Here is an 18634-nt window from a genome sequence, read left to right as displayed (position 1 = left end):
AATAGCCTATAAATAACATACTCTGACAAAGTAAAATCAATGAAAGGTATGCTTTCACCTGAAGCCAACTAGAGATGATGACTAATCTCAAACTTAGTCAAGCTTAATAAGAATAGATTCTTGGACTTACTATGCTCCACCCTAGAATAAAGAATAATGATACCCTAAAGATGTAGTTAAACCCTAGTGGAAGTCCTTAAATGTGGAATAAATCTCTGCAAGGACACTTTTTTCGAAGTTTGCTAGAGATAAGAGAAAAGTGGAATTCTTGGAATTATAATAAAAAGTTAGGAGTATAGGGGGAACACTAGAAGGGTATTGAAACTAGGCACGATCTACACCATATATGGCAATAGATAAAGGTAACAAACCCCAAAGTCTTAGCAAGACTATAGGACGATATCCAAGATGACTCAGTAAGGATTGTGAGATGTTGTGACATCCCCAATGCAAATTAAGGCATAAGGGTGCCAAATACAGAAACAGATTACGAGTGCATGATAAAAATTATATGTAGTTGAGCAAATTATTATAAATTCCTTACCAAAATATATGAGTTCCAATTACACATATATATAATTAAGGTCATAAGTGACAATAAAATACAAAATATCAAAATACAAAAATGCTACTTCTTTTGCTATGTGATTGGACTCATCAGAGTACGAGACAAGTCATGCACTCAAGATTTGTGGATTCATAGGATCCTCATAGACTTCAAGGGGCAGGTCAGTGATCGGTTCCTCACTATCTTCCTCATCTGGGGGGCATGGAAAGCATGAGTTCCATATACTAAGTAAGAAAAACAGTATTTAAATAACATCATAAGATTTAAAAAGTGAATAATTATGTCATTAATATTTACCATCAGGTCACATTAGGATCTTTTCTTACTTTATGAAAATAAATTTATTTATTAAAGGAAACATCATATTCATTATATCAAAATTATACTTAACAATAGAAAAAATCAAACAAATCATGAAATGCTCATATTTTCGTGTCATCTTTCACGAAATCATTTCGACTTCCATCTCTAAGGGCAGATATGAATTTTCGACTACCCATGTGGAATGAATAGATCAAATATATAACGGTACTTTACTCAGGCACATTTCTAGCTTGCCAAACCATGGTATGATCTATGACTATGGTCGTACCAACCATAGTGGTCCTACTAGATATTCTATAGTCACGGTAGTACTTAGCCAAAGGTGACCCCTAATAGATATTTGTGTCACCGCTCTCGTCAAAGGGTATGTTGTCATCCACAAGGAGCTGTCCTCTCATATCTTTCTAGATCAGATAGAGGAAGGAAAAACAGAAATTCCTCAGAGATAAAAAGTCTAACGAGACACCTTATGCATTATCCATGTAAATACATATACATTCATTTTTCGGACAATTTTAGGCTCATTCCCTTTCTCTTTTCTTTTTTCCTCTTCATATTTTTAAGACAATTATCATCATATTTATGTTATTTATTTTACATCCAAATCATCAAGTGCTTATAAGATCACATAACATGCTTGAAATCAAGAACAAATTACTTTGTTGAAACTATTAAATATAAATCATGCAAAACATAAAACAAAAACTTCATAATTTTTTATTTTCTAAAAATGCTTCTCAAGATGTTTAACGAAATACTAAATTCCTTACCGAAATCTTGAAATTTTCCTACACCTTTCTTCTTCTTCTCCTCTCCTTCTCTCTTTAGATCACTCCCTCTCTCTAAGCTCTTGAATGATGGAAGAATGAAATAGAAGTGATGAGGAAAATAGAAAAAAGGGGTCCCTATTTATAGAAAATAGAGACCATTAGATTTGCGCTAAGTGGCAAAATCTGGTGAGGAGAGAGGAAGTTGAGTGAAAGATGAGTAATTTGATGCGACGTGACGGAAGTGAGAAAAACAGAGGAAGAATCCTCAACCAATGGTAGCTCTCCATCCAAGGTGGTAGCAACACACTGCCCAAGGCAGTGCACGGTACACAAGGGGCAGCGGTACATTGCATGAAGCGACAGTGCGCCTCCTTAGGCTAGCCACGCGTTGTAAGCCTAGCCTGTAGGTACCGACCTATCCTGCAATGGGCAGGGCCTACAACGTGTAGGCCTACTGTGCGGACGACGCATGCACTGGACGCACGACACCTGGCCCTAAAGGCACGCGATGTGATGCATGTGGACTGGCTTGCCCACGCGTGATGGGATGCATGCACAGACCAGCCTCATGCCTCGCGCGGACAGGACATGCACACAATGCGCATGTCTTGCATTGGTTGTGCGCGCACGCACGCGCACAACGTGTAATGCCTACATAGGCAAGAGCCTTTCCCACAGGCGTTTTCCCTTGGGACTTGCCCTTTTTTTTCTATTTTTCTCCTGAAAATTATTTTTTAATAAATAAAAAATAATAATAGTAAATAAAAATAAAAATTAATAAAATAATAAAATCAGAATAAATTATGAATTTAAATTACGAAACACGATATAAAACTACGAGATAAATTTAAATGAGTTCAAGTGGCCTTAAGGCCCGAATGAATAGGAGTTTTCAGGTACAAATTTAGTGCAATGGTGAGCAGGGTGTTATATCACCCCCACCTTAAAAAATTTGATTCCCCAAATTTGTTTCTAATAGGTTTGAAAAATTCTCTCTCATCTAGCTCTTAAACTCACACGTCGCCTCTAGCGGAGTGTGGTACTACCACTGCACTTTCACCATGGGGATCGTCTTATTGTGTAAAACTTTATTAGTCCAACCAAAAATTTTTTTGGAGAGTTCCTCGTAAGTCAGATCGGCTTGTACCTACATTCCATTGTGGGAATGATATGAGAAGGATCAGGGTGGTACCTATTGAGCATAGAGATGTGAAAAACATCATGTAAACCTGCAAACTCTTAAGGTAGAGTAAGGCAGTATGCTACAGGTCCAATACACTCTACAATAAAAAAAGATCCCATATAACGGGGGCTCAACATTCCTTTTTTCCCAAACCGCATTTTTCCTTTGTTGGAAAAAAATCTTAAAGAAGACTTGGTCTCCAACGGCAAATTCTAGAGGTCTTCTACGATTATCAATGTAACTTTTCTTACGACTCTGGGTGACAACCAAGTTCCTATGGATGATTGCAACCTTCTCAATACTCTCCTAGATGAAGTCTAGTCCTAAATGACACTAGTTTTCAACTTCACTCTAGCAAGTGGGAGAACAGTAGGGCCTACTGTATAGGGCTTCATACGAAGTCATGTCGATGCTAGAGTGATAACTGTTATTATAAGAAAATTCACACAAAAGAAGATACTCATACTAGTTATTGCTAAATTCGAGGATGTAAGCACACAATATGTCTTCCAACGTCTGGATAGTGCGTTCAGACTGACCATCAGTTTGGGAATGATAAGCAGTGCTAAAGTACAATCTAAACTCAAACGCTTCTTAAAAGTTGTCCCAAAAGTGGGAGCTGAATCAAGAATCTCGATTGCATATAATGGATGAGGGAACACCATTGAGTCTAACAATTTCATCGACACAAAGGCAAGCTAATCTGCTGGTGGAGTCAATGGTCCTAATGGGCAAGAAATTGATGATCTTGGTTAGTCTGTCAATGATGACCCAAATAGTATTACGACCAGACAGGTCCTAAGTAGGCCGGTGACAAAATTGATGGTTATATGTTCCTACTTTCATTCCAGAATTGGGAGGCCCTATAACAAATTGTTGTGTCTCTGGTGTTCTACCTTAATTCACTAGCAAGTAAGGAATCGGGAGACGTACTCAACAATGTCCTTCTTCATTCTAGGCCGCCAATACTGGTGCTTCAGGTCCTAGTATATCTTGCTACTCCTGGGGTGGAAGGGCAGTTTAAAGGCATGGGTAGCCTTGAGAACATCTGCCCTGACAGTGACAGAGACCCAAATTCAGTCCCAAAATCTACACAACCCATCATCTAAGAGCCAGAAATCAGGAAACTCATCAGAAGAGAACTTACTTAAATTTTTGGTGATTTCTTGGTCTGTGGACTGAGCTTCCCAAATCTTCATGAAAAGATCAGGCAAAACTCGAATCTGAGCGAGATAGGCACCATTACCATAGTGGTTAAGGTGGAGTACCTGCATAACATCTACTAACTTCTAATTAGAGGCCATGGTTTGGGCCAACACTACGAACTCCTTCCGGCTCAGCACATCAGCGACTATATTTTCTCTACTGGGATGGTAGATGGTCTTGCAGTTGTAGTCCTTCAGGAGCTCCATCCAACATCTCTATCTTATGTTCAACTCCTTCTATGAGAAAATGTACTTTAAACTTTTGTGGTCAGTATAAATTTCAAAAGTTTGACTAAGCAGATAATAACACCATATCTTCAAGGCAAAGATAATGGCTGCCAACTCCAGGTCATGAGTAGGGTAATTCTGCTCATGGGGTTTCAACTATCTAAATCCATAAGCAACCACTCTACAATGCTACATCAAAATACATCCCAAACCAACATGAGATACATAGCAGTAAACCTGAAATCTTCTAGTGTTATCGGAGAGGATCAACACCGGAGTAGAGGCAAGACGATACTTTAATTTCATAAAGCTTTCACCACACTAATAATCCAAGACAAAAGGTACGCTCTTTTAAGTGATTTAATTCAATAGAGTAGCAATCTTAGAAAATCCGTCGATGAATCATCGGTAGTAACCTGTCAAGCTAAGGAAACTACGTAGCTCAGCTATATTGGTGGGCGGGTTCCAGTTGATCACTGTTCCAACCTTGGTCGGATCCACAAAAACTCCTTTACTTGAAATCATGTGACCAAGAATAGAAATTCAATCCAACCAAAAGGAGCATTTGCTAAGTTTATCAAACAACTGGTTCTGATGAAGTGTCCCCAGCACTTTAGACAGGTGGACTACATGTTCCTCCAAGCTCTTGGAGTATATTAGGATATCATCAATGAATATGATGATGTACTGATCGAGTGAATGCCAGAAAACCCTGTTCATGAAATCCATTAAGGCAGTAGGAACATTAGTTAACCCAAATAACATCACTTTGAACTCGTATAAGCCGTATCTGCACCAAAAAGTTATCTTTACAATATCTTCTTCTTTGACTCTCAACTGGTAGTATCCCGATCTGAGGTCGATCTTGGAGAAAATCGTGGCTCCTTACAACTAGTCAAAAAGATTGTCGATTCGAGGTAAAGAATACTTGTTCATTATTGTTATTCGGTTAAGTTCTCAGTAGTCTATGCATAGTCTGAGGAAGTCATCTTTCTTTTTCACAAATAACATTGGAGTACCCTAGGGGAGTGACTAGGGTAAATAAAAATCTGGCCAAGAAGCTCAAAAAGCTGGTTTTCTAGTTCTACAAGTTTAGCACGACTCATGCGATAGGCAGATTTCGAAATCGGTTGGATTCCAGGAAGCAATTTGATAGAAAACTCTATCCCTCGCGGGGGAGGTAGACTAGGTAATTCGACTGGAAAAACTCCCAGAAAGTTGCAAATAATGGGAATGGAATACACAATAGAATCAACATCCATATTCCTAGTTATGCAATTGTTAAGGAGAAAAATAGATTTTATTTCTTTTTTGGAGGTCGCAAGGTTACAACTTTACTTTCATAATTAATAATTCTAACCAATCCATTCCTAGAATTTGAGAAATCTAAGAGCACTAAGTCTATAAATACTTCTGTTTCTAAAGATTTTATCTTATAATTTTTATACACGCAGTGAGCTTCTAATAATCCCCTAGAGGGAGTCTTTACAACTAATATTTCTTTTAAAGTTCAGGCATAATATCTAATTTACAAGTAAATGCACAAGAGATAAAAGAATGGGTAGCACCTGTATCAGTCAAATCCTTGGCAAAAGTATCATGAATAAAAAGCATACCCTGGATAAGGACTGGAGTGGGGAGGGCGTCGGGTACATCGAGGTGGTATACTTGACCCTGGTTTACAAGTCTAGTCACGTCCTTTGGTCACCAAGGACAATCCTTTATAAGGTGTTGGGTGCTTCCGCATTGATAGCAGGTGTGATTGATATGCCGACAGGGTAATTCACCATGCAAGCAACCACAATGCTAACATGGTTGGGAAGGTCAGGCACGCTGTCTAGTAGGTAGAGATAGAGCATGGGGAAGGGCTACTCACGTTCATTTATCAGTGTGGCTACTTACAGGGTCGGTCAATCTTTTTTTGGGTTATTGGGGTTGTTGTTGGGTATAGACTCGGGCAATGCATTGGTGCCTTGCTGAGATGAGGTCTTCAACCAACTGAGCATGTTCTAGCACCTCAGTATACGAGCTAGGTCTTAGCATCATAACCTGATCATAGATATCGACACGAAGGCCTTTTAGAAACATCCTACCTTTACAACTTTCAGGGGTGACCATTAGAGAAGTAAAGCTAGACAGTTAAACAAATCAAGCTGTATATCAGGCAACCGTCAGATTTTCTTGGTGGAGGTCCTGAAATTCCTCTTCCTTCTTCTCTTAGACATAAGCTGGAAAAAATTTATCAAAGAACACATCTATGAAAACTTTCCAAGTGGTAGGGGTAGGCCGGACTTCCTTCTTAAGTCGCCACCAATGTTCTGCTTCACCAGTCAGTATAAAGGCTGCTAGGGGGACTTTCTATTCCTCGGTTAGGTCTAGTACAGAGAAAAGCTTCTCTATCTACCAGATCCATGCTTCGGCTACTAAAGGGTTAGGGCCACCTTTAAAGTGTGGTGGGTTAAGCTTCTTAAACTCTGTTATGTTGTGAAAGATAGACATTTCGATTGTTCGGTATTCCGGGACAGGGTGCTAACAAGGGTTGGCTTGGTTCTATACTATAGCTGCAGTTAATCATTGGATAACTCAAAAGAGTTCGGTAAACTCGACCCTGGTTGGATGGTCCTGAGCCTTGGGTCTTTCAGTACGTTCTACGGAAGGTCTCCCTCGTGTCATTCCTACAAAAAAAAAAGAAGACACAAGTTGGTGGTCTAGTTTTAGACAAGATGACTCAACTTTCTAGATGTCTTAAGGGTCTTTCTACCTACAACCTCAGTTATAAAGGATTTGGTCTGCGTAACTGCTCTGATACCATCTATGACATCCCCAATGCAAATTAAGCATAAGAGTGTTAGATACAGAAATAGATTACGAGTGCATGATAAAAATTATATGCAGCGAAGCAAATTATTACAAATCCATTACCAAAATATATGAGTTCCAATTACACATATATATAATTAAGGCCAGAAGTGACAACAAAATACAAAATATCAAAATACAAAAGGGCTACTTCTTTCACTATGTGATTCGACTCATCAGAGTACGGGACAAGTCATACACTCAAGGTTTGTGGATCCACGGGATCCTCATAGACTTCAAAGGATAGATCAGCAATCGGTTCCTCACTATTTCTTCATCTAGCGGGGCATGGAAAGAGTGAGTTTCATATTCTCAGTAAGAAAAATAGTATTTACATAAGATCGTAAGATTTTAAAAGAAATAATTATGTCATCAATACTTACCACCAGGTCACATCAGGGTCCTTTATTACTTTATGAAAATAATTTTATTTATTAAAAGAAACATCAGATCCGTCATATCATAGTCACAATAATTGAATCAAAATCATACTTAACAATAGAAAAAATCAAACAAATCATGAAATACTCAAATTTTCATATCATGCTTCACAAAATCGTTCTGACTTCCATCTTTGAGGGTAAATACAGATTTTCGACTACCCATGTGAAATGACAAAATTAGATATATAATGACAATTTGCTCAGGCACATTTTCAGCTTGCCAAAATATGGTACGATCTATAACCACGGTCGTATTCTATAGCCACGACAGTACTTAGCCAAAGGTGACCCCTAACAGATATTCGCGTCACCGCTCTCATCAAAGGGTATGCTGTCATCTATAGGGAACAGTCTTCTCACGTCTTTCCAGATCAGATGGAGGAAAAAATAGAAACCTCTCAAAGATAAAAAGTTAGAAACACTTGATACATTATGCATGTTAATACAGGTACATTTATTTTTTTTGACAATTTCTGGCTCATTCCCTTTCTCTTTTCTTTTTTTTTAAATATTTTTCAGACAATTATCATCATATTTTTGTTATTTAATTTACATATAAATGATCAAATGCCTATAAGATCACATAGCATTCTTGAAATCAAGAACAAATCACTTTATTGGGACATTACATTTGGTGTCAAAGTCGTTTTCCTTAGAACCGTTCCTTGCAAATGAGGCTTAGGATGAGTTAAGAATGAAAATAAGTTTTAAAATATCAAATCCTAAACGTTTGTCTTGTGATGTAGGAAAGAGACACATGAGGCGAGGAAGACCCCCATTTAACTGAACAACTCGTGAGGAATCATTATGGGAGGACATCGATCGACTCTATGACATGGTCGAGAGGCTGGTTTCTACCTAGCTTGTCAGGGATGAAAGAAGGGAGTTCGCTAATTCCCATCCACCTTCACCACAATATGACCCATCTCCACCTCAGTAAGACCCAGTTTACGTGGAATGGTATGAAAAAAGATACTGTCGATTTTGTCTCTAAATATCTCACATGTCAACAGGTTAAGGCAGAGCATCAATAACTAGGTGGCCTATTCCAACTGCTACCGAACCCTAAATGGAAATTGGAACATATTACAATTTTAATTTTTTGATGGGATTACCAAAGATCGTTAGGCCACGATGTCATATTAGTAATTGTTGAATAGCTCACCAAATCTTCTCATTTCCTAACTGTGAAAATGATCGACTCCTTGGAAAGATTTCAATAGACATCCCTTCCATGTATCTCCATAATGTAAATACTAAATCATGAGGCAATTACGGATAATAAAGTTCCAGGAATATCGAAATAGGTACTAATAACTATAGAAATAAATTATCTAAGCAAAATAGAAAATCTCTTAGCAAATCTCTCACTGTACCCCAATCTCTATAGGCACCATAGCCCCAACCATCCTCATACCCCAACTCATAAGAATGTTGATAACTGTTTCCCAAACACGCCTGGCTAAGGCTGTATCCATAGTAGGATTCACCATATAACTATTACACATGCATCCTCCCTCTTTGATACCTGTTAACTAGATTTTCCTTATCTTTTAAAAGACTCTATAAGTTTTATTCTAAATTCTTTTACTTTCTCTATTTATTTCAAACTCCCTAATATTTATTTCCCTTTTAATAAAATTCTAGCTTAACAATTATCTTTTCTTTGTTGGTTGTCTAACTTCCAACTCTTTAAGCAACACTAATTTTTATTTGTACAATCAATTTTATACCTTGCCTCCCTTTCTTGATTTATTCTAAATTATATTGATGCACTATTATTTCTCCTCTCAATCTCCTTATTATTGCTTCTCATCTTTGAAATTCTTGAACCTATTTAATTTCATTCTTCCCCTTTCCTGTTATTTTAGATCGAAAAGAAAAAGAATTATTTATCATGTATTTTCTATTTAACATACATACACACACAATGTCATTCATTACAAGCAGCTTAACCCTTTATCATTTACACCAATATCAACACTCACCACCATAAACAAAATGAGCACACTTACGCACACACACTGCATACATAAAGATTATTATACATCAACACACGCGCACGAGAAATCACCATATAAATCAATATGTTACAACAACATAGCCCAAATTGAGTATCATAAACGAAACATGTAAAGGAAAAATATGCATGAACAGGATTACAGAATCATCATAAAGATATTACATATCAACACATGTACACTGAAAATCAACATATACATAAATATGTTATAACAACATAGCCTGAATTGAATATCATGAATGAAACACATAAATGGAAAATATGCACGAATGGATTACAGAGTCATATGGCTCCATCAACACTAGTTATATTATTATCATTTTCTTATCAAAACAAGTTACGAATTAGATATTTTAGATTTAAGCTTTGTTAAATACTAACAAGGAAAAGGAAAGGTTTGGGCGTCCTTACATTAAAGCGGATGTTAGAAATGTTACTTAAGACGGCTACCGGTCGAGCTCTCGGTTTTGGATTTTCCTAGTTGAATCACAAGAATATGCATCAAAACCACTAATGGAGGGAGAATAATAGTGAAAAAGGAAGAAAAATGCTCACCGAGGGTCATTTGGGTCTTTGACAGGGCAACACTACCTTGCTCTGCCGTCAACTTCCCTTGTCTGGTGTTTCTCTCTCCCTTCTTTGGTCTTCCTCTGTAGGTTAGGCTTTGGGGGCTGACAGAATGTATGCTTAAATACCCACTCCCACAAATCCTAATCGTGCAATCGAGTACACAGGCCAAGGGGGTCTTCTAATCGCCCTTCATTAAGGGCATATTGGTCTTTTCCACATTGGGTGAAGCTTAACTATTTTATCGCCTTTCCCTCACAAATATTTTCGTTCATTATGTGGACCGTTGGATCATCTTGTGATCGTATCAAGGCCATTCATCTGGTTTTAGGTAGGAACGTGATTAAAGCCATTCGAGCATGTGGGAATTAACACGAGATCTCTAGGCACATGGATTGCTAATGTGCCATCTTCGCGTCGAACTCCCTGCTAGTGTAGCTACCACACAACGTGGCCCAATTGGTCGCGTTGCCAAAGTGGGTCATCTTACGTGGCTCACTTCTCTAAAATTGTAGAATAACCCTTGGTCACTTAAAATCCTTTCATATAGGTCCATTTTAATTGTAAAATGGCCTTGATTTCAATATTTTTTAAAAAAAGGTCCTAAATTAATTATTTTTCACATTTTTTATGAATTTTGATTTTAATTTAACACATTGAAATATTTTAAAATGCAAATAAATAAAGTTTATTCTTTAGTAAATGACAGAACTAAATCATTTTTAAATTTTGGATATTATAATTCTACCCCCTAAAAGAAATTTTGGTCCTCCAAATTGCTATAACACACTAAATAATTAAGGATTTCTATCTCTAAAGCTGATTCTAATTCCCATGTAACTTCATCCTAAGAGTGATTATACAAGAAGACTTTGACAAAGGGGATTATTTTGTTACGAAGTACCTTCTCTTTTCGATCCAAGATGTTGATGGGTATCTCTTCATAAGATAGATCCTCCTAGAGTATAAAAGCCTCACAAAACAAAACATGCGAGGGATTAGGGTTGTACTTCCATAGTATTGACACATGGAAGACATTGTGGACTATGAACATTTTTGGGGGTAATGCTAACCTATAGCCAGATGATCAAATTCTCTCTAGAATCTTAAAAGGTCCAATGAAATGAGGGTTCATTCTTTTCTTATTTCTAAATGTAGTGATGCCCTTAAGTGGCGTGATTTTAAAAAGGACATGATTGCCAACTTTGAACTCCAAGCCCCTTCTTTGAGTATCCGCATAAATCTTTTATCTTCTTTAGGCCACCTGGATATTCTTTTTAATTTTAGTAATCTTCGTTGTAGTCTCATATACATGCTATGGATCAATAATGATTTCTTATCACCCACTTCAATCCCATAAATTGGCATCTATAAGTCAATCTAGTGCTTCGTAAAGGGACATGCTAATACTTTTCTGATAGTTGTTGTTATAAGCAAACTCTATCAATTGCAAATGGTCATTCTAGTGGCCTCCAAAATCCAAGACACAAGCTTAGAGCATATCCTCTAACGTATGAATGGTTCTTTCTGACTGACCATCTATTTGGAGGTAACTTAGTTCCCATGGCCTGTTGAAAATTTTCCCAAAATCTGGAGGTAAATCTAGGATCTCTGTCTGATACTACCAACACTAGAAACCCATGTAGTCTAACTATCTCCTTGATGTAAATTTTTATTTAACTTGTGCTTATTTAAATGTTTTCTTTGGTTTTGTTAATTGGTCATCATGTGCATACTTTCAAGACCCTAAAAGAGTCAGGACGTTACAACTTCAAATATAAATGTCCTCCATCTACCTTAATGAAGTTACCAACATCAAGAGTTACCATAGTTAGGCTCTAGTTCGAGTAAAATCTAGCAAGATTATGAATTAGTGTCTCCAAGAAAATGGGCTCAGCTTACAGCATTGGAGTAAGCTTTATCGAATCGAACTTTAGTGGTGGCTCTAGTCCGTGTGTACTTGGGAGTCGTGAAGTTTGATATAGGTTCTCCAGAGGATCCAAATTCCAACAGAGAAACCAATAACTTTTAGCTCTAACAAACTATCAATTTCCAAGTCTATTAATCACATATCTAATATCCCCAATAATATGAGACTCCATAATTACTAGAATATCTAGTTCATAATTACTAGAATTATTGCCAACTAAAGGATTTTTAATTTATCATGTGCTACACACTTTTGTACTTCAGTAATTATTTTTGAAACTTTTATTGAAAAGATCTATAAGTTGCGTTACATCAATTGGTATTCTTCTTGACTCTAGGGTAACACACACTTTTCATTTTTGCTTTAAAAAAATTAGTAAAATAGTATATTATCCTTTTTTTACCTTAAAAGTATATTATACCAGTATATCTGATAGAGTCAATCTATACAAAAAGGGTAGAAGAAGAGTTGCAAGTTTTTCAAGAACTTAAAAATGTATTGTAAATTGTCCATTTAATTATATGTTGTCTTTAATTTTAGTTTTCAAATATAAAACAATTAAATTTTAAACATTAAAAACTTAAAAGATTATTAAATTTGAATTTAAAATAAATAACAAAATAAAAATTTAAAAATTAAGAGAATTTCATTGTTTGTATATTATTTAATTAAAAAATACAAAAAATTAAATCTAAATTGGAAATAAATAATAAATCAAATATGAAAATTGAGATGATATAATAGTAGAGATATTACATTATGTAAACAAAATTTTAAAAGTTCTTTTTCAATAAATATATATTTTATGTTACTAGAGTAAAAAATGGAAAATATTGATGATATCTATATATTTTTATAATATAATTTATAAATATTGATTTTAAAAAATTAAGTTAATAAATAATCCTACGAAATTCTAATTAAATTCTAGTTGCATAGAAATAGATTGGTAAGTGTAATAAAATTAAGTTACTTCATGTCGCAAGTCGTTTAATTGCTTGCTAGAGGTCTTTGTTTGTTTTTTAGGTCTATTGCATTTATTTTCTTCATTTATGCTTTTTATATTTTTTTCTTTTGTTTTTGTAGGTTTCTTGGATTTTATTTTATTATTTGAGAGAACTCTGTTGTTACAGACCATACTTCGTCTTATAGGGCAATGGCTGGAGCATACTTACATAAATCACATATATTCAAATTAAGTAAAATAACTTAAGTTAATTAATCATAACACAGTCGCAGAAGTGTTACATCCCTTAAATATAAAATATAAACATATATATTTACAGCAATCGACATAAGGGTTGTGTTATTTTTCGAGAAATCCTTGATGAATCTCCTATAAAAACTAGCATGCCCAATGAATGACTGTATCTCTCGTACGCTTTTTTGGGTAAGACAGAGATTTGATGACATCCACCTGTGCTTTATCGACCTCTATTCCCTTTGAGGACAATACATGCCCCAAAATTAGTCATTGGTCCACCATAAAGTGACATTTTTCATAGTTGAGTACCAGGTTAGATTAAAGGTATTTTTTCAGCACCTTTGTGACATTGTCAAGGTATTCATCAAAGGAATATCCATAAACTGTGAAATCATCCATGAATACCTCTATGTTTCTTTCTACAAAATCAAAAATATGCTGACCATGCATCTCTAGAAGGTGGCATGTGCATTACAAAGGCCAAACAGCATCTATCAGTATGAAAAAAATCCTAAAGGGGCATATGAAAATGGTTTTTTCTTTGTCTTCAAATGCGACTGAAATTTGGTAAAATCCATAATATCCATCCAGTAGCAATAATCTAATATTTCTAGCATTTTATCAATGAAAGGCAAGGGAAGTAGTCTTTTCTTGTAAAGGCGTTCAACTTGTGGTAATTAATGCAAACTCTCCACCCATTCTGTACTCTTGCTAAAATTTTCTCTCCTTCTTGATTTTTTATTACAGTGACCCCTGTTTTATTTAACACAACTTCAATCAAACTCACCCACTTGCTATCTGAAATTGGGTAGATAACCCGAGCATCAAGCAGCTTCAAAACTTCTTTCTTCACTACTTCCATCATTGGTGGGTTCAAGTGCCTTTATGCTTGTCTGCTGGGTTTACTGTCCTCTTTTGATAGAATTCTATGCATATAAGTGGAAGGTGAAATCCATTTAATGTCAGCAATCATTGAGCTAATTGCTTCCTTGTGCTCACAGAGTACTCTTACTAGTCTTTCTTCCTCTGCTTGGCTGAGTTTGTTGGAGGTTATCACTAAAAGAGTCTCTCCTTTGCCTAAAAAGATGTACTTGAGCTGTTCGAGCAACGATTTTAATTATACCTTGGGAGCTTGCAAAACAGAGGGTGAAATTTGTTGCATGAGTAATGGGGAGATCTAATTGAGGAGTCATACCTTTTACTCACTTAAACGATTCTAGCTCAAACACAGCTTCTTATAAGTCCTGGCTAACTATATGGTCTTCTTCCAATAATCTTAAGCTGACAGCATTTCAATCATTATACAATGCAATGTTCACCTCATCCCGATGGCTTAGATTGAAGTGTTTTTGGTTCAGGACATCCATGGAATCAATGTTGCATACACAAGATAAATCATAAGGATATTTCATGACATCATACATATTAAACCTTACCAATTCGTTGTCGAAGGCCATAGTGAGGGTTCCATCTTAAACATCTATTTTTGTTTTAGTGGTACTGAGAAAGGGCCCACCTAGCAGGTGATCAAAGGAATTTATAGACTTATCATCATCCATATCTAACTTATGAAGTTAACTAGAAAGATAAGATTGTCTACTTAAACTAATACATCTTCCAAGACTCCTTCAGGATAGACAATGAATCTATCTGCCAATTGAATGATGACTCCAGTTTTCTTTAGTTGTCCGGTACTCAACTTAGAGTAGATAAACATGGGCATCACATTGATAAAAGCCTCGAGATCACACATGGCCTTCCTTATGCTTAAGGTACCTATTTTACATGAGATGGTGAACATACCTTGGTCTTTGCATTTGGGACGTAATTTTCTCTATATGGTAGCCGAGACGTTCTCCCCCCACTTATTCTTTCATTGCTGCATAATTCCTCTTGTTGGTGCACAATTCTTTCAGGAACTTGGCATATCTAGGTATTTGTTTGATAGCATTAAATAGGGGAAGATTGACTTTAACCTCGTAGAATCTCTCCAAGGTCTCTTTATCCTCTTTTTTTTTCCTTTGTTTTGGCAAATCTTTACAGGAAGAGTAATTTGATTTGAAACAAATTAGGCTGATCAGAGCCTATTTTAGCTGAAAGGGTATTGCCATCTGCAGCTGCATTAGGAGCCTTGCCCAAGGCTTCTAGTTTTGTTTCCTTTTCTAAGCCTTGGCCAATGGTTAGAAAAGGAAACATTGTTTTGATAGGAGTCTCTTGTAGTTTTTTCCCACTTCGTAAGGTGATGACACTAACATTTAGCCTCATACTTTTTATACAATATCTTTAACTGGGGGTATAAGAGGATTAGCGGAACTAACTCATTTTTTTGATAGACGAGTAATTGATGGCATTTGTTCACTTCTGTCGGTGAGGGTAATTTGCCCTAGGATTCTGACTTAATCATGAAAGTCGCTAATTAGCTAACTTGAGTCTCTAAATTATGTATGTTAGTTCTTGTTTCCTATTGAAATTGTTGGGTTCTAGTAGCAAGTGATATAACGATTTCTTCAAGAGACATATCTTGTTTTGGAGGTGTTGTTTATGGTAGTAGTGGTGACCTATTTGGATATTATTGGTAGTTTCGCTACCATACTCCATAGCTAAATGGGTGGTCTCTCCATCTAGGGTTGTATGTATTGGAAAAAGGATTATATCTCCTTTGCGGTTGATTTGGGAAACCACCCACAACATTGACCTGCTGCTGATTATCATCTTGAAGTGTAGGGCACATGTCTCTAGGATGTCGAGGATGCGCGCAAATTCAACAAATCTTTGCCCAAGGGTTATTCCCTACAGCCATTTTTTTATTAAATGAGTTAGTTCATAAATTTGGAATTTAAAAGAAGAGATACTTACCTCATTCACCCTCTTCAGGGTGTCTCATGCTATCGTGAATTACTGTGAGGTGGTAGCCATGATTGCTATTCAATCTCTGGCTTCTCGAGATGTTTTGTTCACTATGGCACCGCTACTAGCTGCATCCAACATTTTTCTTTGTATAGGTAATAACCCTTCATAAAAGTAGTGGATGAGAGATTGTATAGAGATGTCAAGTTGTGGGCAACTCGTACACAACCGCTTGAATCTTTCCCAACAATCATGCAGGCTCTCTGACTCTTTTTATTTTATTTCCCATATTTTTCTCCTTATTCTAACAGCTTTTGAGGCATAAAAAAAAATTTAAAAAAAATTTTTACTCTATCAATCCAAGTAGTAATCGAACCAAGAGTTAAATAAAACAACTAATATTTAGTTGTATCATCCAAATAAAAGGAAAATGCTCTCAATTTCATTTATTCTTTAGAGACTCCTTGCAACTTTATGCTTGAGCACATAATATGAAATTCCTTGAGATACTTATCTGGGTCTTCATTCTCCAATCCTCGAGATTTGGGCGGCAAATGAATCAGCTTAGATTTTAGCTCAAACACAACTTCCAAGGCTGGATAAGTGATGCAAAGGGGCTACTAGTTGATAAACGATGTTGCCAGCTCCCTTAAAGTGCGTTCCTCGGCCATCTGCTCTATTTATGCTTCTTTTTTTATAGCTACACTGTTGTCTGCAAAAACTGTGTCCTATCGACACGTTTTTCTCTTTAACTGGGGTCTATTTTCTTAAGCTTTTTATAGTTTTTTTTATTTTTAAATCGCAAAGAAGAGGTTCTCCACGATTGGTTCTGGTCATAAAAAGAAAAAATAATTAGTTAATCTCAAATTCCTTGGCAATGACGCCAAAATTTGGTGTAATAGTGACAAGAAAGGTCAAATCCAATATGCAAAATATAAAATAAACAATAAGTAGAATAATATTAAACAAACTCTTAGGTGAAATTAGAAATTAAAAAAATTATAAGAAGAATTCCTAGTTGATGAAATAGCTAACTCCAGTAATGTAATTGATCATAGACGCAAAGATTTATATTACTCAAAATATGGCAAATCATTAATAGTTTTCAAAAACATTCTGACAATCAATCCTTTCTTATTCCTAAACCAACCAAGAAACATTCATTAGTTGGTTCTTCACTACCAAGTAGTCATGAGAATGTCCATAGGATTTAACTTGTCAACGGCCTTGAGAGCTAGAATGAGCTAATTCAAGTTACGTATTTATCTTCTAATTCGTACATCTGTTTTTTAGAAAAAGTACATGATATATATTTTTGTTATTTGTAAAAAAACTATATACTGCATGTATTATGCTATGACTTCATAATATTACTTATTGGGATATTTTATCTCACCTCTCCCATCACCTTTCAGATACCGAAGATACCGCTGCAGAGTGAGCGGTGTTATGAAGAAAAAATTTTAAAGTTAAACTCTGATATTAAGGTCATAGGTTCGTACTTTTGTTTTATAATATAAAAAATAAAATTTAGAGTCTCGTACATATATTTAAATTTTACATTTAAGAAATGTACATTTATGTGACTCTATTATAATTAATAAAGTTATTTTATTTTATTTAACTTAAATTTATGTTATTTAAATAAGTATGCTTTGTTCACTGCCCTATAAGACGAAGTATGGTTCGTGATATAATATCTTTTATTTTTTCAATATAATATCTTATTTTACAATTCTATAAAAACATATTTAATAATAATGAAATAACATTTTAGTCATACCTTAATCTAATTAGATACGAATGCTTAATCAACCTAATTATATGCAAATTGTTAGTCCTATCACATCTTTGTAATGCAATTGAAAAAATATCCCAATATTTAGGTAACAGAGTCAAGAAATTGAAAATAAAATGAGATAACGTGAAGGGAGAGTGAGAAATGCAACAATGGATGAAGCAAATCTGTTCAAAAAAAACAAAAAAGTTTCAAGGCATGCAAAATAAAATATTTAATATCTATAGGGTTCCATATTATAATAACTTGTAGTTGTGGACTTTTTAATTAAAAAACATGTGTATGTATAGATTCTCTCATTCTCAACAAATTACTTAAATTATTGCTTCAAAAAAAATTCATCTCTGTGGCCTTTTTTTTAAAAAAAAATTGAAACAATCAAAGTCTTTTTCATGTCTTTGACTCAATCTCACCAAAAAATTTCAACTTTGAACAAGTTGGACACTTGGAAATCAGTTATTAATTTTTGAATGAAAATTACTTATTATAATATAAAGATTGATTTGTTGAGTTCCCTCAAAAATAAAATTGCATGTTGGGTACGTAATATACAAGAATTATGATACATGATTGATGAACTTACCTAACGCCAACATTTAACTTAATTGTATTATGTGTGTGTGTGTATATATATATATATATATATGGATTGTGTGCATAATTGTCAACATATATAATAACTTCA

At 35.3% G+C, this 18634-nt stretch overlaps 1 long non-coding RNA gene across 1 annotated transcript; it reads right to left on the bottom strand.

The window, feature by feature from the left end:
• Positions 1 to 527: 527 nt before the first annotated feature.
• LOC148253345 (uncharacterized) lies at positions 528 to 10296 on the bottom strand. The gene is made up of 3 exons (XR_015821383.1): positions 10159 to 10296; positions 10015 to 10080; positions 528 to 760 (listed from the first exon to the last, which is right to left on the bottom strand). It is a non-coding gene; the product is annotated as an uncharacterized LOC148253345 (long non-coding RNA).
• Positions 10297 to 18634: the final 8338 nt, after the last annotated feature.

This window comes from Carica papaya, chromosome 6 (assembly GCF_054855325.1).
Source record: "Carica papaya isolate Zhongbai chromosome 6, ASM5485532v1, whole genome shotgun sequence".
Classification (NCBI taxonomy): domain Eukaryota; kingdom Viridiplantae; phylum Streptophyta; class Magnoliopsida; order Brassicales; family Caricaceae; genus Carica; species Carica papaya.
This window is presented reverse-complemented; position numbering and strand designations above follow the sequence as displayed.